Source organism: Ruditapes philippinarum, unplaced genomic scaffold (assembly GCF_026571515.1).
Source record: "Ruditapes philippinarum isolate M1 unplaced genomic scaffold, ASM2657151v2 ctg10479_1_1_1_1, whole genome shotgun sequence".
In the NCBI taxonomy this organism is placed as follows: Eukaryota; Metazoa; Mollusca; class Bivalvia; order Venerida; family Veneridae; genus Ruditapes; species Ruditapes philippinarum.
Window position 1 is genome coordinate 3,732 of NW_026862158.1, and position 23,844 is coordinate 27,575.

Consider the following 23,844-nt stretch of genomic DNA (forward strand, 5'->3'; position numbering starts at 1 on the left):
ATGTTCAAACCTTTCTATGTTTGCGTTTATAAAAAGTAAAAAGTCGAGCGTTGCCCCCGCCCGGCGGTGGCTCTTGTTATATGAAACATTGGCTTCTTGACCTTGACAAAAATTGTTCAAATTATAGCCCTTGGGTCAAAATTGACTTTGGGACAACATAGATTTACCTTATATGTATTTAAAAAAAAAAAACAAAAAAAAACTTTTCCCTAAATCGTTTAGTTTAAATAGCAACTAGTGACTTCATAGCAGCCATTGACTTTTCATAGCAAACTAAATTTTCATAGCAACCAGCAAACACAACTTCTCATAGCAAGTGACTCTACCATTGAATTTCATTGGAGACACTGACTTCCAAGGAAACCATCTATTTTGTATATCAACCAGTGACATCATATGGAACTGTTGTTTTCCCTTATCAATAGCAACCAGTAAAGTTTTTACAACATGTACTATTTTAGATCTAAATATGAACTTTGTGAGATCAGTTTAAGATTTAGATTTATAGTTGACAATATTTCTTATTCATATTCAGGTGAGTGATATTAGGGCCATCATGGCCCTCTTGTAATTATTTTTGCAACATCATATATTGATAAATTGTAAGAAAAATCTTAGTGATGACAAAAGGCCTCTTTGTTCTGTTTCTATAATGATTGTTTATTTTAGGCATGTTCTACAACAGAGAGCAGAAATGAACAGGTGCTGTCTGGACAACAGTTTCTATCTGCTATAGAAGAAAATCTCTCTCAACCTAAATATGACATTTATAGTGATGACTTCAAAAAAGAACTAAGGTATCTCATTTATTCATAAAAAATTATCAGGTGTTTTTTCTAAGGGGAGAGGAATTGATGTCATTTTTCATGAGTGAACAGCTTGTGAGCTAGTATTTCTTAATGATAATCAATAAAACTTAATATTTGCATTCATAATTATATGATTATTAGTCCCCTACCAGTTTAACCGGAGGGGACTTTAGGTTTACCCTCCGTCCGTCTGTCTGTCCGATTTTAGGTTTACCCTCCGTCCGTCTGTCTGTCTGTCCGTCTGTCTGTCTGTCAGTCCGTCCCTCCACAAAACTGGATCTCGCGATAACGCAAAAAGTACTGAAAATATTTTTATGAAACTTCATATATGGATAGATGGCAGTATGGAGATTATGCACGTCTTTTTCTTTTCTTCCTATGTTGAAAATTCTGGTTGCTATGGCAACAAATAGCCTGAATTTCAAGATTTCTGATATAAATTTTTAAGCTTTTTCACTATAAGTTCTTTATTTCTGAAAGTGTTTACTTCAAACTTTAAATATAAGTTTCTGGTCTTCAACCACATTATTTGTGACAAGGTTTATAACTGTAGCACAAAAATTATCAGTATTTCCTCCCTTGAACTTAAAATTTTTATGAAAAAAAAATTGTCTTTTTTAAATAACTTCTTTATTTCCTAATGTATCTGCTTTAAACTATATATTTGTGTTTTAGTCCCCTACCGGTTAAACCAGAGGGGACTTTAGGTTTACCCTCCATCTGTCTGTCCGTCCGTCCGTCCGTCTGTCTGTCAGTCAGTCAGTCCGTCCGTCCACAAAACTGGATCCCGCGATAACGCAAAAAGTACTAAAAATATTTTTATGAAACTTCATATATGGATAGATGGCAGTATGGAGATTATGCACATCTTTTTCTTTTCTTCCTATGTTGAAAATTCTGGTTGCTATGGCAACAAATAGTCTGAAAATATTGCAAATTTAACACATAAACTGGATCCAGTGATAACTCAAAAAGTACTGAATATATTTTTATGAAACTTGAAATTTGGGTAAATGGCAGTCTGGAGATTATGCACATCTTTTTCTTTTCTTCCTATGTTGAAAATTCTGGTTGCTATGGCAACAAATAGCCTGAATTTCAAGATTTCTGATTTAAATTTTTAATCTTTTTTCACTATAAGTTCTTTATTTCTTAAGGTATTTACTTCAAACTTTAAATATAAGTTTCTGGTCTTCAACCACATCATATGTGACAAGGTTTATAACTGTAGCACAAAAATTATCAGTATTACCTCTCTTGAACTTAGAATTTTTATGAAAAAAAAAATTGTCTTTTTTAAATAACTTCTTTATTTCCTAATGTATCTGCTTCAAACTATATACATGTATTTGTGTTTCTTATTATCACTCAACATTTTTGAGAAGGTTAAATACTCTAGCAAGACTATTTCCAGAATTATGTCCCCCTTGAACTTAGATTTTTTTTCGAGAAATTGGTATTTTTTACTCTAACTTCTTCATTCCTTATAGGATTTACTTTAAAATCCCACATCGTAATATGACAAGATTGTATAAAATAATTCCCTTACTAAGCAGGGAAACTTAACACATTACTGTGAAATAAAAAAATTAGAACTCAAAAGATTTAAGTTCATTCATGTCATTCATTCACTGGTAAAATTGAGATCAGAATGTTGCTGGGGTTCTAACCGGTAGGGGACTTATGGATTGCTTGCAATACTATGATAATTGCTTGTTTATATTTATACATCACTTAGCAGAAACAGGAAATTTGCTTTTCTCATATGTGTCAGTGAGTTGATGACTGTCTGTAAATGAAGCCTTGTCTGATCAATAAGAAGAGACTGTTCTATGGCAGCTAGTGATGTTCCGATTGTCGCAAGTCGCCAATAATCAGTTACTGTTATGTAAAACGACAATAATCGATTCACAAAAATTTGTTCCGCGATGTCGTCAAAAATGTTTAAAAGTATCAAAGGGAATAAATTCTGACGGTAATTTTCTTTTAGAAACACCTCGCCGATCGCTAAAAAATCATCTCAGAGACAATTTGGAGTTGAACAGGCTCAATAAGTGATGTAAACAATAGTAATGTAATGTGATGTGAATGTTATTAATTTGACATCCATTGAAAAATAAAATCTATTTCGTAAAATTATGATTATATAAGGTTAAAACTGTGTTGAAAAGTGCTAAATGAAGTTCATTTACTGAATATAATCAAGTGTCTTGGGAAGAAATGTTACTTCCCTATTTTATCACGACTTTATTTGAAAAGTTATCGATTATGTCCCATCCGACTGAACCAATGATCGATTGGGACAAATTTCATCCGATTTTCCATCACTAATGGCAGCCACATCTTTTAATACTGTTAATTATTAGAACTATTTTCTCACTGATGACAAGTGTTTGTGGGTATCAGAAGCAGCATTTGTTTTAGAAAATAAATATAGCTGATGTAGAAAAAGTCTTTCATATAGTCATAAAATTGTGGTGTCATTTAAAAACATATGTTCTTTTTAAAAGTTCTACTGTTGATTTTTAAGCCACCCCAGCATCGGTGATGCAGTGGCATGTAGAGATTCACCTGTGTGTGTGTTTTTGTGTATGTATGTTTGTTGTATGTTTGTTTCTTTCTTTTTGTGTGTTTAAAAAATCTTGTGAAAAACCACTAGTCCAATTTCAACCAAACTTTGCGGGATTGATCCTTGGGTGAAGGGCTTGCAAATCTGGTTGCCATGGCAACCAAAGGAATTATAAGAAATTTTTTATGCCACCGCAGCATCTGCGATGCGGTGGCATATAGCGATTCACCTGTGTGTGTGTGTTTGTATGTGTGTGAAAAACCACTAGTCCAATTTCAACTAAACTTGGCAGGATTGATCCTGGGGTGAAGGGCTTCCAAAGTTGTTAAAAGAATTTCATTCCATGCAGAAATCTGGTTGCCATGGCAACCAAAAGGAATTATAAGAATAAATTTTTTTTCAATAAGGCATTGTCTGGTAGACCTCTACCAAGATTGTTCCAATTATAGCCCGGGGTTCAAAATCGGCCCCACCCTTGGGGTCATAGATTTTCACTATATGTACATATAGTAAAAACTTAAAATACCTTCTTGTAAAGACTCAAAAGGCCTAGAGCTTAGATATTTTGCATAAGGCATTGTCTGGTAGACCCTCAAATTATAGCCTTGGGGTCAAAATCGGCCCCGCCCGGGGGTCATTAATTTTCACTATATGTACATATAGTAAAAACTTAAAATAGCTTCTTGTAAAGACCCAAACGGCCTAGAGCTTAGATATTTTGCATAAGGCATTGTCTGGTAGACCTCTACCCAGATTGTTCAAATTATAGCCCTGGGGTCAAAATCGGCCCACCCTGGGGGTCATTGGTTTTCCTTATATGTATATAGTAAAATCTTTTAAAAAATTTCTTCTAGCAATTGACAAATGCTAGAGGTTAGATATTTTGCATGAGACATTGTGAAGTGAACCTCTAGCAAGATTGTTCAAATTATAGCCCTAGGGTCAAAATTACCCCTCCCCGGGGGTCATTGATGATTTTTCCAATCTATACATATAGTAAAAAATCAAAAATCTTATTGTCTGAAGGTACAAGGCTTAGAGCTTTTAATATTTGTTAAATGATATCATCTATAGGTACTCTACCAAAGTTGTTCAAATTTTGCCTCTAGTTGTCAAAATTAGCCCCGCCCCGGGGGCCATAGGTTTTCCTTATATGTATATAGTAAAAACTTTAAAAAATCATCTTCTCTAAATTTACAAAGGCTAGAGTTAAGATATTTTGCATGAAACATTGTGTAGTGAACCTCTAGCAAGATTGTACGAATTATAGCCTCGGGGTCAAAATTGGCCCCCCCCCAGGGGTCATTGATTTTCACTATATACATATAGCAAAAAATTAAAATATCTTCTTGTCTGAAAGTACAAGGCTTAGAGCTTTGATATTTGGTATATAATATCATCTATGGGTCCTCTACTAAAGTTGTTTAATTAGGCCCCTAGTGTTAAAATTGCCCTGCCCAAGAGGTGATAGTTTTCCTTATATGTATAAAGTAAAAACTTGAAAATCTTCTTCTCTGAATTGACAAAGGCTAGAGGTTAAATATATGGCATGAGACTTTGCGAAGTGAACCTATACCAAGAATGTTTAAATTATAGCCCTTGGGTCAAAAAAAAAAATTGGTTCCGCCCGGGGGGTCATTGATTTTCATTATGAACATATAGTAAAAAAAAAAAAATATTTTTGTCTGGAGGTACAAGGCATAGAGCTTTGATGTTTGCTATATAATATCATCTATAGGTCCTCTACCAAAGTTGTTCAAATTTTTCCCCTGCTGTCAAAATTGGCCCTGCCCGGGGTCAGTGATTCTCATTATGTACACATAGTAAAAACAGGAATGAAAACAAATGTTTTCTCAATGGGACAAAGCTACAGCTTAGATATTTGACTTGAAATGTTGTTTGATGGACCTGTATCAAGATTGTTTTGAATTAAACCCTTGGGTCAAAATTTTGCCTTGCCCAAGGGGACAGTGACCTACTTTCTTGTCCTTTGATGTACAGCCATGTGCACAGTTTTAGTTGTAAAATTGAACTTTGATATCAGGTGACCTAGATTTTGATGATGTGACCTACTTTCTTGTCCTTTGATGTACAGCTATGAAATTTTAACCATGTGCACAGATTAAGATGTAAAGTGAACTTTGATATCAGCTGACCTAGATTTTGACAAAGTGTCATATTGTGTTGTCCTTTGATGTAGTCATGAAATTTAGGCTATGTGAAATATGACCTTCACCACCAAATTCACTAGACTAGTACATTGATATATTCCTACTCTGATCTTTTATTGGATTAACAATAGATTTAACCACTAATCTGATAATAAGGATTAGATAGGTCAGGGATCTATGCATTATGACAATCTTCAATTGTATAGAAACAAAAGAAATCTGTTCCTACACTACTACTTAGTGTTGTATTAATGCGGTGGCATAGCATTTTTAGCTCACCAGAGCCGAAGGCTCAGGGTAAGCTATTAGTATCAAAGGGGGATACTCTGGCGTCCGTCGTCATGCCTCAACAATCGTCTTCTTCTCTGAAACCGCTGAACAGATTTACTTCAAATTTGGTCTGTAGCATCCTTGTGACAGTCACACTTGAATTTGCTCATGTCATTTCAATTGGCCCCTTTTAGGGGTCAATAGAGCTAAAAATAGAAAAACCTTTAAACATCTTCTACTACAGAACTAATTGATGGATGATCACCAAACTTTGTCTGTAGCATTCTTGGGTAGTCTTTTATCAAGTTTGCTCATATTGATTTGATTAGCCCCTTTTAGGGGTCACTATTTTTAGAAATTGCGTCATTGTTGCTATTTTTAGAATTTGCGTCATTTTTTTCAATTTTTAGAAATTGCGTCATTTTTTTTTCTATTTTTAGTAATTGCGTCATTTTTTCTATTTTTAGAAATTGCGTCATTGTTGCTATTTTTAGAATTTGCGTCATTTTTTTCTATTTTTAGAAATTGCGTCATTGTTGCTATTTTTAGAAATGGTGTCATTTTTTCTATTTTTAGAAATTGCGTCATGTTTTTCTATTTTTAGAAATTGCGTCATTTTTTCTATTTTTAGAAATTGCGTCATTTTTTCTATTTTTAGAAATTGCTTCATTTTTTTTCTATTTTTAGAAATTGCGTCATGTTTTTCTATTTTTAGAAATTGCTTCATTTTTTTCTATTTTTAGAAATTGCGTCATTGTTGCTATTTTTAGAATTTGCGTCATTTTTTTCTATTTTTAGAAATTGCGTCATTGTTGCTATTTTTAGAAATGGCGTCATTTTTTCTATTTTTAGAAATTGCGTCATGTTTTTCTATTTTTAGAAATTGCGTCATTTTTTTCTATTTTTAGAAATTGCGTCATTGTTGCTATTTTTGGTAATTGCGTCATTTTTTTCTATTTTTAGAAATTGCGTCATTGTTTATATTTTTAGAAATTGCGTCATTTTTTTTCTATTTTTAGAAATTGCGTCATTGTTTCTATTTTAAGAAATTGCGTCATTTTTTTTCTAATTTTAGAAATTGCATCATTTTTTCTATTTTTAGAAATTGCATCATTTTTTTCTATTTTTAGAAATTGCGTCATTTTTTTCTATTTTTAGACATTGCGTCATTGTTGCTATTTTTAGAAATTGCGTCATTGTTGCTATTTTTAGAAATTGCATACTGTTGCTATTTTTAGAAATATGCTTAATGTTTCTATTCATATATATATACAAAATATATAAACAAAACTAATGTGACAAGACAGACCAACTAAATTTATAAAAAGGAAACATCAATATATGTTCAAACCTTTCTATGTTTGCGTTTAGAAAAAGTAAAAAGTCGAGCGTTGCCCCCGCCCGGCGGTGGCTCTTGTTAAGTTCCTGGTGTATTGTCTTCATACTTGGCCACAACAACCCTTGGGACAAGACCTTTCAGTAGACCAAACTTATCTTGACCTTCATCCATAAATGACCTTGACCTTCAAGGTCAAAAGTCCAAATTTTTGGACCACCACCACCATGTGGACCACCACAACCATGTGGGCCACCACCACTAAGTGGACCACCACTGTGCGGACCACCTCCACTATGCGGACCATCACCACCATGAGGATCACCTCCACCATGCGGACCACCACTGTGCAGACCACCACCACCATGCTGACCACTTACATGTGGTCCACCACCATAGTGCCAACCACCACCGACACCAACATGCGGATCACCACCACCATGCGGACCGCCACCACCATGCGGACCACCACCAACATGCGGACCACCACCACCATGCGGACTGCCAACACTGTGCGGACCGTCACCACCATGCGGACCACCATCACCATGTGGACCGCCACCACCATGCAGATCGCCACCACCACTATGCGGACGCCCACCACCATGCAGATCGCATCCATCATGTGGACCACCGTCATGCGGACTACCACCACCATGAGGACTGCTACCAACATGCTGGATCACCGCCAAGATGCGGACTATTGCCAACATGTGGACTGCCACCAACATGCGGTCCACCGACAACCTGCGGACCGCCACCACCATGCGGACTGCTACCAACATGCTGGATCACCGCCAACATGGGGACTATCGCCAACATGCGGTCCTCCACCAACATGCGGACCGCCACCACCATGTGGACCGCCACCAACATGCAGACCACTACCGTCATGCGGACCATCACCACCATGCAGACCATCACCAATATGCAGACCGCCACCAACATGCGGACTGCCACCAACATGCTGGACAAACGCTATCATGCGGACCACCACCACCATGCGGACCACCGCCACACCATGCGGACTGTCACCACCATGCAGACTGCTATCACCATGCTGACCACCACCGCCATGTGGATCACCATTGCTACCATGTAGACCACCGCCAACATGTGGACCATTGCCAACATGCCGACCACCATCACTATGCGGACCACCACCACCATGCGGATCACCACCGCTACCATGCTGACCACCACCACCATAAGCATTTATATATATTTAGATATTCAAGATATACAGATAAAACTAATGTGACATGACAGACAGGTTAAATTTATAGAATGGAAACGTTAAGATTTGTTCAAACATTTCTTTGTTTGTTTTAAGAAAAAGTAAAAAGTTGAGCGTTGCCCCCACCTGGCATTGGCTCTTGTTTATTCTTTGTGCTATTTTAGTATCAGTTTCAATTATTTCTATTCAGAATCACATTTTGCAAACTTGGTTATCACTTGTTGAAAGTAATTTTGCACTGTTTCATACAATGTATGTAAAGTTGTTTTCATGTTCACTGAATACATTTCATCAAAACAACCTTTTTCCTCTATGTAGTTAAAGATACCATTTTTCCCATCTCTATTAGAGTGTAAGATAATTGACCTGAAATGTTATCTTTCTGGTCAAGTTGACTATTATACCTATGTTATCTTAAATAAATATTGACCGATGGTGTCATCCTGACAAACAGTATACATGTATATCTAAATACTGAGATTATATAATTATCTAATTTTTTAGATAATAAAAAAAAAGAAGAAAGATCGCAATTTTGAAATACGAGGGGTTATCCTAAAATTCGTGGACTTTTTAAATATCTCTTGAACGTCAACGTGTATTGTAATGAAATTTTATCAGCATATATTGTAGAATATTATCAAAACATTTTGAAAGGAACAGTCAATTGTGTCCATAAATAATGATTTTATATTGCTTTTAAAATAGCACATACACGGCACCCGGCGCACGGTAGATAAACGCAGTAAGTCATCATATATTTTTTGCTAAAGAAACTAAAAAATAACGTAGAAAACCCACTGAACATCGCATGTTTCTTCTATGATATCATTTAAGTAATTCTTTAAAATAATGGACGTCATTTCCGTTTATTTTTGTTGATATCGCTAGAAACGCAAGACGCTTTTTTTGTTTACAACGGGAAAATGACAGACACGCGGTAATTAGAAAATCGCGCGTTCATAATTAGAACGATCATAAATTTTTGTTTGGGGATGAGACCTACAAAAACATTTGATAAAAATCAGCAGACGAACAGAGAAAAGAAAATTTCACGATCATTAGTGTTTAAGTGGCATAAGAAATTTAATGATGAACATTACTTTGAGAAGCAATAACCGTCATTTACTGTGTAACGTTGACGCACAAGTTGTACGTTATTATTATGACGTTGACGTCAATAAGTTTATGGAGTGCGCCGCTGTCGCCGACATGTGTTTATGTAAAATTAAATATTGTTGGAATGTAAAAAGCTACTCACATGAATTTTTCTGTGTTTATTGATTATTAATTCTTCTAAGCAGTGTAAGAATTTCAAATTAATATCTCAAATATATTTTACGCAACAAAGAAAGTCCACGAATTTTTGGATAACCCCTCGTACAGACATATAGTCCAAGAGATGGCGGGGTTTTATTGCAATTTACCGTATCACCAAAAGAAACATTGCCATTATAAAGTGTATTGTTTGTAGTTTCTAAAAACCCATTTCTTAAGTTACGCAGCCTGGGCAAAAGTACAAAAATTCAAGATGGCCGCCAATATGGCCGCCAAAAATTACAAAATATCATATAATTTTTGTTTCTTGATTTTTTACAAACAGATTTTGTACAAAGTAGTTTCATTTGCACAATATCAGATAAAATAATGCAGATTTATGATTCAGTCAAGCAAAAATGACAATTATATTGCAAACTTTAAAATTATCACTATCAATTTACCAAAAAAGTTGTAAAAAATAGCATTTTTTGACGATATGATGACTTTCGTTTTTCCGTATTTACACAATATAAACGAAAATGCATTTAAAGTGTGTGTACTTTATAAATTTAACATAGATATACAAGTTAAGCATAAAAAAATCATTTTCTGGGCATTTATGCCGTAAGAGTAGATTTTTAAAAGTGGGTGGGGTAATATTACCGAAAATTTTTTTTAAATTACAATGTTCCCAAAACTTGCCTTTACTTTATAATTTCAGTTTAATGTATAGGAAATTGTGTTTTAATTGTATGTTCTTTATCATTTGAACATTTTTTGATAAGTTAAGCATAAAAATTCATTACCTGGCGCATTTATAACAGAGTACAGCTTCAAAAGTGAGTGGGGTAAAATAACCCCCAAGAAAGCGCGTTCATAATATATAAGCTCCTAAAACCTGCCCTTATTTTACAATTATAGTGCAATAATAATATATTAATTGAATTTTGTGGTAAGATATATAAATATGTATTACATTTAAGAAGAAAAGAAACATCATGTCATGGCAACCTTTAAGATTATCACAATTAACCAAAAATTTAATAGGTAAAAAACCACAGTTTTTGCATTTTGTTGCCTTTAATTATATTCTTTTTGACACAAAGTAGAAATATTGTGCTACAGTAATTTGTTGTTTTAGCTGATTATAGCTGTATTAGTTTGGCATAAAAATCATTACAAGAGAATGTATCACAGAGGGATAGCGTTATAAAAATGGGTCCGACATAACACTTTCAAAATTAAAGTGCTAATAGAACATTTTTTTACAAGTCATGTTTTGCCATTTTCTGACAATATATATCAATAAATTATGTTAATGATGCACCTAGCATAGTAATATTTTGGTACAACACTTTTATTGCAGATATTTCTGTGAAATCTACAAAATTCTTACTGAATATTTTTGAATAAAAAAGTTTGGAAAGCTGCACTCCCTATTGTTGGTCAAGTTAATATGGTCCTTACTAAAGAACGCCTGATATAATGATGTTATGTATTTATACTGTGTTTATCTATAGTGTATGGAGTAAAAACTTATCAAAAAATAGATAAATACAGAATCCCTAAAGAAAGCCCAACACGGCAAAATTGAAAATGTTGCAGGCTCGGTTTGATTGAGCCTGTTCATGGACGGTACTGGAAAGTGCAAGTTAACGTCCACACCCCCTAGCACCGGCTTAAGCAGAATTCAACATTTAAACATGAAATAGTAAAATTTTAAATTTAGAAACATCCGCAGATGTGTTCATAAGGCGGTTATCATGGAACCTTCAATGTGACACTTCCGTGCCATTCCACGAAAAGCGGCGTATGGTCCCCAAGTAATAAAAAGCGTGTGCCCTAAACGAGAAAACAATGGGCGGAACTAAATAAAATGGAATTTTGAAAGGGGATCAGAGGTTATGAAGCCTGCATATCACAGATAAGACGTCTTGTATGTGTTTACTCAAAAAGATGTTTTTTATGGTAGAAAAGAGGCTGTATAGCAAATACAATTATTTTCAAATTTCTGTAGATTAATTCTTTCATCATTTAAGAAAAAACATCATTTGAATGTTTTATTTATCATTATTAATTCACACAAAAATGTATAAAACAACATACTACTATTTTGGTATCTTTTGTTTCATGTTTGTAACATAAAGAAGATGTAAGTGTGCTTTTATTGAATTGTCGCGAGGCATGTGTCTCAGAAGAGAAGCACTAAAAAGTGTGTGGGATATAATTGAACTTATTTTTTATACATGTTTATAACACCTGTAATTGATAATGTTTTTCTTAAAGGACCATTATGCCTCAGAAAAGCTTTTATCTTCCTTTCTCTAAAGCTTTTTTTAATTTTGGTATAGTTTTATGTTATCCATACCGTTACTCACTGGCCACTCACCTGAACTATTTTATCTGTTACATTATTTAATTTATTTGTTTTTTGAGGCATAGTATGCCTTTGATAAAGGTAAGAAATTTTGCATCATTATTACAATTAAGAAAAAGTGCATTAAAAACATCAAAAGAAACACGTATATATCAATCAAGAACCATGATGTCTGTGTAATGCATTCTGTGAGAGTGTAGTTGTGAAATATGATATAAACAAATCATCATTTTTTAATTTGACAAAGGTAAGAAGTATTGTCATTTATCACACACCCGTGCCGATTTTGCGACTCCGTAAATATGGTATTGCACGGCCGTGCATATATTTTGACGTGACGTCATTAGCGTTATACAAACATAGTGTAAAGACGCGCTAAATGTTAGCGTTATACGCGTCAATGAAAATGACTCTTATTTCACTTTAAACGGTCTTTATTTTGGGTAAGTGATAAATAGAATATTAAATTCGTGTAAGTTCATTACTGAATTTATTGCACTCGTTGAATAAAATAATATTATGCTCGCCAGAGGCTCGCATAATATAATTTTATTCAACTCGTGCAATAAATTCAGTATTGAACTTACACTCATTCAATATCCTCTATTTATAAAATTAGCAATCATATGTGAATAAGTTTAGCAAAAGTTGTGAATGTTACTGCACACTAAACATCCAAATAGTTAACACGATTAAGCTATCAATACATGTCACAGAAATACATACATCTTGAAATTATGCACTTATACATTCTGTACAAAAGTCGATTTAAAAGCAACAATTTTCACACAAAGCAACCGACCAGCATCTAGTTGTGATTTACATTTATAAGTACATAAGTCGCTGTTTCCTTCAGATCAACTAGCTATGTTATGTGTTGTCGCACTATTCAGCAGAAATAAGATTTTAAATGCCAGTACTTTGGGAGTGTTTCAAAATCAGACTGAGCACTGACTGTGTAGATGGCAAAAATGATGCATTAGCTCCTGACAGTTTTATCAATCTGGGATGTTATCTTGTATATATTGAAAATCTTTCAGCACGATAACATTGCTGTGTTGCATAGTTTTAGTTTTTTCTTTTTGACATTTTTCCCGTTGGGTGGTTCTAGTATTCCTTCGTGAATACTGAATATCACCCTTAAGGATGTGTTGCCTGACTTAAGATTTCTCCTTTGGTGGCTTTTATCTGATATTAAGACTTCATAACCCTATTTTAAAAAATTCAATTATTTAGTTCAACATAATTTTCATATTAAGGCTACACGCATTATTTTACTTGGGTCCATACACTGTTTTTGATGGAGTGGCGCAATGGTTACATTGAAGATCCCTAGATTACCGTCTTATGAACTTGTCTACGGATGTTTAAAATTTTAAGTTTCATTATTATAATTTCACTACATTTTTGTTTAAATACTGAATTTTGCTTGGAGGACGTTGTTACACTGCTGTCCAAAAAATAGGCATTTTCAAACCGAGCGAAAGTGTGCCATATTGTGTATTCTTAAAGCTTTCCGTTTTTCATTCTATTTGCTTGAACTATTTTGAGCATATTTATTCTAAACAATGCTAGTCTGGCATAAGTTACAGGTGTGAATAGGGAAAAATACAATCCCTAAAGATAATTCAACCTTAAGCATGAAAAAGTAAAATTTGAATTTTGAAACATTCGCAGATGTGTTAACCCATTACAAGATATATACACATGTACGCCTTCCCCGCCTTTTTTTTGGGTTTCTCAAATGATGAAAAATGCCCTATTTAGGCCCAAAAACACTTGTTTTTGTTTGAGAAATGGTGTTAAAAAATTGACCACTTTTTCGGCGCCGTCCCCCCATCCAAAAGATACATCAGGGGGTTGCCAGAAGGGGGATGTGCCCCCTTCTGTTTGGGGGGTTTGAAGGGGGCGGAGTCCCCCTCATCGCCAAGAAAATTTTGGACTTGTGAGAGGCTAAAATGACCCCAGGTCGATCATACGGTAACGTGTAACCAATGCTGAAAAGCCTTTGACTCTATCTCAGTCCATTGAGAAGTGGCAGCACTTTGAAATCAATTTTGATGGAAAAAATCAACGCAAAATAGTGATTTTTGGCAATTTTGAGATGTCCCCTAGTTGCCATGGTAACAGGAAATTTAAGACTGAACATGTTGTTTCAAAGGTAATGGTCCAGTTGACATTTGTGCCAAGTTTGATTAGTATTGAAGCAGTTTTGATAGTTTTATAGCAACTTGAACTTGTAACGGGAGAATGTTCAATGAAAACAGCCATTTTTCATAAAATGCTCATGGGGTAATGGGTTAATGAAAAAAATCAAAAAAAAAATCAAAAAAATCTACAAAACAACAATTTTTCTTCAAAATTATATGTCAGGCCATGTTTTAACATGGAAAAACGCGATTTGGGGTAATTTCAGGTATTTTCATCATTTTCTGTTAATACAGAGGTCATCATGGAAAGCTCAATTGACTTTTTTTCAGCCAGTACATTAAAAGTGGCGTAAGGTCCCACAATTATGAGAAAACAATGGGCGAAACATAAATTCGGTGTTCTATAACAAATATTTTGGTCTTATTTCGGCTTTCGATCCACCTAACCGGATTTCCTTGATAATTAAGTAGCAAATTTCTGAGCAAGTGACCCCTGTTTACCTCACATGATATTTGAATAAGCGATGAGATATTTATTTTCAAAGAGAAATTTATTTTGTCGGAGGATCAAGCAAGTGACTCCTTTATTACTTATCTAATGCTCTGTCATTGAGCTAGGCAGGCAAACTACAGATGGACATAACGATTGACTTAATTATATGGCATTTATCAACCTTCTTTTGTTGTTGTTATCATGCCCTAAATCTATCTATGAAAACTGTACTAGCATATTACCTGCATAACAAGAAACCTAAGCTCTCAGGTTATATTGTATACATTTGGGAACATTGTTACAATAATAGTAAAGTTTACATCTTGAGGTTGTACAATATATGGAGTGGTTGAAAGGAAATCAAAAATTACCTGACATGATGCTTTATAAATGATGAAGATGATACTGGAGATTTTGAAGATAATGATGATGATGATGATGATGATCCATTTAATAAGCAGCATGTTTACGCATAATATTTCCAAAATCTATCAAAGATTTACAAATTTATGTACAAATTATGACAATTGACAATTATGACCTTAACCTTTGAGCCCGAGACTTGATAATTTCTTGTTTGACCTTCAAATGCAACACATCTGTGCAACTCAGAATTGTTGACCAGACAAGAGTATCAATTATGCATGAAATGAAAAAATTGGGGGTGACTTTGAGCAACACATCTTGTTTTAGCGTGATATACATCAGATCAATGTAAAAAAAGAGTTATGCATAATTGTAAAAAAATCATCCATGAATGACAATGTCGTTGGAAAGACAACGCCATCTATTTATCATATTATGAAATCAATATGGAAGTACAACTGTGACTTGATTTTTGAATGTGACACATCGATATAATGTCAAAACACATTTTTATTAAGTTATTTCAAAAATCCATCCAGGAATGACATAATTATTGACTTGACATGACCATCAGTGCACAATTTATGTATGCAAAATATGCAAAGGTATGGACCACACTCAAAGTAAGGAATATGGAAAAAGGGATGGCACTATACAAATTATAATTCCTCTCAATTTTTTTGTAGGGGAGGGGCATAAAATGCTGCTTTTATTTTAAGTATTGAAATTGACTGTTTTCTTTTGTGCAGAAATTGTGTTTTAAGTTTGATTGATATGTCCTTAAGGCTTAAATACCTTTTGCTATTCACTATTGCAATTTTTTATGACTGATTTTATTCAGTATGATATTTGCACAACATTCATTGATAAATGCTCCTTTCATCAATGACAATAACCATTTTTCTTTTCTTTTATGTTAGATAATATAGTAGTCAAAGTTAAAATGATATTGATGACGAAAGTTTATATCAAAATGTAATGAGATCGGATATCCATTTTACAAATTTTGCCGACAGAACATTATAAAAAAATATTTTCAAAAAAGTATTTATCCATACAATATTTTTGTTTTCAAAACATATAAAATGCCATCACATAATTATTGGACATATATTATAGAACAAAAAAGCAAGTTAATTTTATCTAATGGTTTAGGAGTTATTTTCGCCATCGAGTTTTAAAACTCTAAAGATATATGATAAGGTAAATTAACTTTTAATGACTTGTCAAGCTATAATCAACTGATAAAAGACAGACAACTTTATAACATAATTTCATTCTACGATACATCATAAGGCAACAAAATCTCAAAAATGTGTTTCAGTACCATTTTTTGTGATAATTTTAAATTGCGATGTAATGGATGTAATGATGTTTCTTTCTTCTTTAATGTAATACAATCTTTATATTTCTTATCACATTACACAAAATTCAATTACATGATAAATACACTAACATTTTAAAGTAAAGGCAAGTTTAGTAGAAGCTTAATAATTTTGAACTGTTTTCTTCTTTTCTTCCTCTTTCTTTCTCGGTTATTTTACTCCACCCACTTTTGAAGCTGTACTCATCTGTGATAAATGATCATGTAGTGAAGTTTTATGTTTAACTTATCAAGAAATGTTCAAATGACAAATAACATACAATTTAAACACAATATCTTATACATTTAACTGAAATTATAATGTAAAGGCATATTTTGGGAACATTGTAATTTTAAGTATTTTTTACGGTAATTTTACCCCACCCACTTTTGAAGCTCTACTCTTACATCATAAATGCTTAGACAATGATTGTTTATGCTTAACTTGTCTAGCTATGTTAAATTGATAAAATACACACAATTCCAATGCAATTCCATTTATATTGTTTTAATACGGAAAAACGAAAGTCATCATATTGTCAAAAAATGCTATTTTTTACCACTTTTTAGGTAAATTGATAGTGATAATTTTAAAAGTTTTAAAATATAATTGTCATTTTTGCTTGACTCAATCATAAAGTAGCCATACTTTACCTGATATTGTGCAATTAAAACTACATTGTACAAAATCTGTTTGTAAAAAATCAAGAAACAAAAATTATATGATATTTTGTAATTTTTGGCGGCCATATTGGTGGCCATCTTGAATTTTTGTACTTTTGCCTGGGCTGCGTAACTTAAGAAATGGGTTTTAAGAAACTACAAACAATACACTTTATAATGACAATGTTTCTTTTGGTGATACGGTAAATTGCAATAAAACCCCGCCATCTCTTGGACTAATAAGCAAATTTTATCACAAATTAATGGATGGATGATCACCAAACTTGGTTCCTATCATTTTTACTATAAAGAAAAAAACAATCAGTGTCGGGAAAACCTTATAACTAGAGAGGCAAGTCGAAGTTGACCTGGACTTGTCTTTCTACAAGTTTATTTGAAAAAAATATTTCTATAATCACTGAAAAACAGTTGTTTCTGGTGAGCGATTCAGGGCCATCATGGCCCTCTTGTTTCTCAAATGCAATCTTGTTTACAAATGCAATCTTGTTTACTTAGTCTCTTGGTTAATATTTACATGTAAGTTTTACATACACTGGAGCCGCGATATAGCGCTCTTCGATATAGCGCTCATCTCCGTAGAACGCTCATATGCCTTGGCTCCCAAAAAAAAAAACCGTATTTTTCGCCGATTATAATTTTTTTTCATGTATATCAATACCGCACCTTATCCACTATATCGCTTGTTCAATGTGTCAGTCGAGTGCAATAAACAGTCATAATTACGTCACTCATGATCAAAAGGTGTGAAGTCATACACAGGTAAACGTTAATCCGCTCTTTTGTTCATTTTGAACTGCTGATCAGTCAGGTATCAAACTGTTAGCTAAGACATGCAAACACCGAAGAGTTGAGTAAATCACACAAGCGTACAATTAATTTTAAAAAGCATGCACTTTCGATCTAAAAAAGTTGTTGAAGATGACTGATTTTTTCACAAGAGACAGCAGAAAACACGATTAATATACTGTATTCCTAGAAAAGATTTCGCGCATTTTAACTTAGCGCTTTTCGCGGTAGGCATGATTTCGCGAATCTTTATAGCCGCGAATATGTCACTCATAACAAATCCGCGAACATTTCTAGCTTCAACCAAATAAAAACATAAACGAGCATAACATTTATTATAATCTACTTACACAAGACACTTATTAACACAGGTGCTATAAGTTTCAAAGTTTTCAAAGTTTATTTCAGAACTCGATTCATGTACACACAGGTGCTATAGAAATGTGTAAAGATTAGAATAATGTTTGTATGTTATAGATACCTGTTTTGACCCTGAAAAAAATGTCAATTACTAGTAAATATCATGCTTATTGACGTTATTCGCTAGCCACGGCGTACACAAAAGCATTTACAGTTTGCATACATTGAATGACTTGGATTTTAATTGCTTGGAGTAGGTGTAATCCTTTGTAAAAAGTACAATAGTGATCAAGTGCTACATTGATAAAATTGATGTACAATCTGATACTGTGTAAAAATACGTATCGACATTTTGAAGATAAAGTCAGTTATGATTCATATGTTAATTAAAAGCTAACGTCTTACTTAATCACATATTGAAAAAGGTTAGGAAATAAGTAAAAGTGTTTACGGAACAACCATCCGTGTTACTAGACAATAGATGAAAAAGTATCGAGTAACATAGCGCTTTAGAAAAAAAAAGAATTAAAAGTACCCAACAGACAATGTCATGCATCAAAAACGTAGCCTCCAAAAACTGTAATTTAGGCCGTAGCGACTTAATATTCGCGAAATTCTCGGTTAATACAAATCCGCGGAAGTTTGTCTCCGCGAAAATGCCGACGTTGTAAAAAACGCGAAATATTGTATCCGCGAACATTTCTAGGAATACAGTAGTCCCATCAACTTGGCATCAATTTTCATGACTACACAAAACTCACGTCAACACCGTTGTTTTACTGGAAATTTATAAACAATTATACATTTGTGGTTTATATTTTTAATTCGTAAATTTCATGTTTATATTAAACATATTCAGTAATGCTATACAAAATAATAATTAATAATATATAAAAAAGTTTGGACTGATATCCATTCATAGGTAAGTAAGTTATCATTTCCACTAACAAGCGTATATGTTTCGGCTGTGGGTGGGGTAATGCGATATTTTCGCTATAATTACAAAATGAGCGCTATAAAAAGTTACTCGTTACAACGCTGTCTTGAGATCATGGACCCCAACATGAGCGCTATAATAACGGAGCTCCAGGGTATTTCAATAACTATCAGAGATTTTGATTTGAAACTTCACATATGCATGAAGGGTCATAGTGTATGTCACTGACCAAGTTCCATAACTCTTTCTTGTATTTAGGCTGATATATCTCCTTGTCTCTTGGTGTGTGTTTACATGCAAGTTTTACATATCTCAATAACTATCAAAGATATTTATTTAAAACTTCTCATATGCATTTAGGGTCAAAAGGCGAAAGGCGGCGGGGGATATAGAAAAAGTCTCCGTCCGTCCGACATTTTTGATCGGAGCATATCTCAAAAAGTATTTGAGGTATCAACTTGAAACTTAAAAAGGTGGATAGATCATATTGAGTTGGAGTGAAGTGCACAAGAATGATAACTCTACCCTGCATAATTTTTGAGTTATTGCCCTTTGTTATTTTTCAAACTTAATTTTTGTCAATAGCATAACTCAAAAAGCAATTGAGATAGCAATATGAAATTTCATAGGTGAATAGATGTTTTTCAGGAGGTGTGCAGTGCACAAGAATGATAACTCTACCCTTAATAATTTTTGAGTAATTGCCCTTTGTTATTTTTCATACTTAATTTTTCAACACAGTGGAGCATAACTCAAAAAGTATTTGATATGTCAACATGAAACTTCATATGTGGATAGATCTTATTAAGGAGGAATGCTTTGCACAAGAATGATAACTCTTCCCTTTATAATTTTTGAGTTATTGTGCTTTGTTATTTTTCTTACTTTTTGTCTGGAGCTTATCTAAAAAAATATTTGAGGTATCAACTTGAAACTTCATAGGTGGATAGATCATGTTGAGGAGGAGTGCAGTGCACAAGAATGATAACTCTACCCTACATAATTTTTTAGTTATTGCCCTTTGTTATTTTTCAAACTTAATTTTTTACCTGAGTGGAGCATAACTCAAAAAGTCTTTGAGATGTCAACATGAAACTTCATGGATGGATAGATCTTGTTAAGGAGGAATGCTGATGTAAGAATAATAACTCTTTCCTTTATAATTTTTTAGTTATTGCCCTTTGTTATTTTTCATACTTTTTGTCCGGAGTTTATCACAAAAAGTGTTAGAGGTATCAACTGATAACTTGATAGTGGATAGATCTCATTGAGGAGGCGTGCAGCACACAAGCATGCATAATTTTTCAGTTATTGTCCTTTGTTATTTTTCAAATTTCATTTTGTCCAGAGCATAACTAGAAAAGCCTTTGAGATATCGACATGAAACTTCATAGGTGGATAGATCTCACTCAGGAGTTGTGCGGTGCACAAGAGTGATAACTCTACCCTTCATAAGTTTTTAGTTATTGCCCTTTGTTATTTTTCATACTTCTCACCTGAGTGGAGCATAACTCAAAAAGTATTTGAGATGTCAACATGGAAACTTCATAGGTGGATTTATCTTATTGAGGAGGAATGCTGTGCACAAGAATGATAACTTTACTCTTTATAATTTTTTAGTTATTGCCTTTTGTTCTTTTTCATACTTTTTGTCCGGAGCTTATCTTAAAAAGAGTTATCAACTTGAAACTTCATAGGTGAATAGATCTCATTGAGAGAAATGTGAAGCACACAAGAATGATAGCCTACCCTGCATTATTTTTTCAGTTACTGTCCTTTGTTATTTTCAGCCATCAGTATTCACATAGGTTTCAATCTTTTATCACTTCGGCATCATTTTTAATTACCAAAAGACCTCTTAAAATTGAATTATTCTGCTCAACTACATATAAATTCTTCCACTGAGCAAACACATTCAGCGGGGGATGGCCATGTTAACATGGCCCTTGTATGAATTTTATTGGCCCCTTCCTAGAGCCACTAAAGCTAAAAATAGAAATACCTTTAAACGTCTGCTTCTACAGGACTGATTGATGGATTATCACCAAACTTTGTCTTTAGCATTCTTAGGTAGTCTTTTATCAAGTTTGTTCATATAAATTTGATTGGCCCCTTTTAGGGGCTGCTAAAGCTAAAAATAGAAATACCTTTAAACGTCTCCTTCTACAGAGCTAATTGATGGATGATCACCAAACTTTGTCTGTAGCATTGTTAGGTAGTCTTTTATCAAGTTTGCTCATATTAATTTGATTGACCCCTTTTAGGGGCCGCTTAAGCTAAAAATAGAAATACCTTTAAACGTCTCCTTCTACAGAACTAATTGATGGATGATCACCAAATTTTGTTAGTAGAATTTTGATAAAAAATTTGATGAAATGATGGGTTAGATGAGTGATCTAGGGCCATCTTATTGGCCCTATTGTTTATTATGAAGAAAAAAGAACAAAACAATCAGTGTTGTGAAAGTTTATTACAAGAGGGACAAGTTAAGTTGAGCTGAACTTGCCGAAAGAGCTTGACTTACCTTTCAGCAAGTTTGTTTGAAAAATAATTTCCGACACTGAAAAGCAGTTGTTTCTGGCGAGCAACTCAGGGCCATCATGGCCATCTTGTTTGGACTACTTTTTAGAAACCACTGATACAATTTCATAAAAACCTTACAGGAATGATCAAAACTATGTCTAGTTGCGTATCTCATCAGCATTTTTCGATTTAAAGATTTTTGTTAGAGTTATGTTCCTTTAGTACTCTTATACCACTAATACATTTTCAATGAAACTTCACAGGATTGATGGGTACCTCAAGTACTTGCCCATATTACACAGCAGGATTTCAGGTTGAAGGGTTTTTAGCCAAGTAACATAGCCCTTGAATAAAAAATGTGTTTTGCCCTGTTAATGATTTTTGTGTCTCCTGCTACACAGTAGCTGACACATGACTGGCTATCATAAGGCGACACATGTGATCACTGATGGCCCTTGCTTATAATAATGTATATTTTGCATAAATATTTTACGCAAATGCCTATATATTTAAACAAGATTCTTTTACTGATTTGACTGGCTATTTCAGAGATTTTTGTTTCGATGTGGCAGAGAAGTTAGACAAATTAAGACACAAATTTAACATAGATTCTAGCGAAAGATCTGCATCAGGTAATTCTGTATAATTGTCAACTTGTCTTTGAACTGGTCTGTGATATGAGGTGGTTTTTCAGTATAAGATTACTAGAAGTAACAAATCTGAGCATTTAGGAAAAGGGTAATGTTAGAAGGCTTTCTCTCACTACACTGTTCTTAGCTCATCATAAAAGCAAAGATAATGTGAGATATATGTATTAGCTATTTCCTATGTACTAATAGATCTGTGACATTTATTTGAAAAAAGTAGTTAATATTTCCTTATATAGTCATTGATGGTTCACATTATATTGTTTATCACTTTTAATGAGGTGATTAGAACTTGAAAATGAAAATGATAAAGAATATTACATCTGAAGAAGAGTTAAGAAACTGACTCATTATTTTAACTTATGTGAATATTTAAATAATTTGTTTGATTTATCTATATATATGTATTAATTTACTTACATAGTATAGTTAGACATGTTATACATATTACAGTTTTGTATGAGTTAGAGAGGATAACCATTCTACAGGTTGAGAAGTTTCTAGACTGTTGTAAAGAGAAGTATGTGAGGGCATGTATAGAACCAGGTTTGTAAACATCTTCTTTCAAGTACAAGTGTAAATGAATGATGCTTTTTAGCTTGTTCAGGGTTAGCTATTAGTATCAAACGGGGATGGTCCGGCATCCTTTGTCATACGTCAACAATCATCTTCTTCTCTGAAACTGCTGGGCAGATTTACCTCAAATTTGGTCTGTAGCATCCTTGTGACAGTCACACTTAAATTTGCTCATGTCATTTCAATGGCCCCTTAAAGGGATCAACAGAGCTAATAATGGAAAAAACTTAAAACGTCTTCTTCTCCCAAATTAAATGATGGATGATCAACAAACTGTGAGTGTAGCATTCTTATGTAGTCTTTTCTCAAATTTGCTCATATTAATTTGATTGGCCCCTTTTAGGGGCAGCTTTAGCTAAAAATAGAATAAACTTAAATCATCTTCTTGTTCTGAACTAATGGATGGATGATCAACAAACTTTGTCTGTAGCATTCTTAGGTAGCTTTTTATCAAGTTTGCTCATATCAACTTGATTGGCCCATTTTAGGGACAGCTAAAGCTAAAAATAGAAAAACCTTTTTAGTCTCCTTCTACAGGACTAACCGATGGAATACCATCAAACTTTGTCTGTAGCATTCTTAGGTATAGTCTTTTATCAAGTTTGTTCATATTAATATGACTGACCCCTCTTAGGGGCCGCTAAAGCTAAAATGCCCCAGGCCATGGCATTTCTTCAAATTATAGTTAATTAATGAAAGGTGGAATGTCTTCCATACATCTGTACATGTTATGTCTAATCAGTCACAGTTTTGATTGGATCATTATCAAACTTTCTAGGTCTAGTTCGAATATTGCTCATCTCCGGTCAAAAACTAGGTCACAGGAGCTAAAAATAGAAAAAGCTTGTTAACATTCTAGTGGAATATCCTGGAATTTGGTCAGGAAGGTTTTTTTGATGATTTCTAGGCCAAGTTCGAAGATGGGTCATT

General features: G+C 33.7%; 1 long non-coding RNA gene across 1 annotated transcript; it reads left to right on the top strand.

Annotated features, from left to right (window-relative positions):
* The first annotated feature begins 668 nt into the window (after positions 1–668).
* Positions 669–22,932, top strand: LOC132718134 (uncharacterized). The gene is made up of 3 exons (XR_009624049.1): positions 669–797; positions 22,241–22,323; positions 22,792–22,932. It is a non-coding gene; the product is annotated as an uncharacterized LOC132718134 (long non-coding RNA).
* The last annotated feature ends 912 nt before the right edge of the window (positions 22,933–23,844 follow it).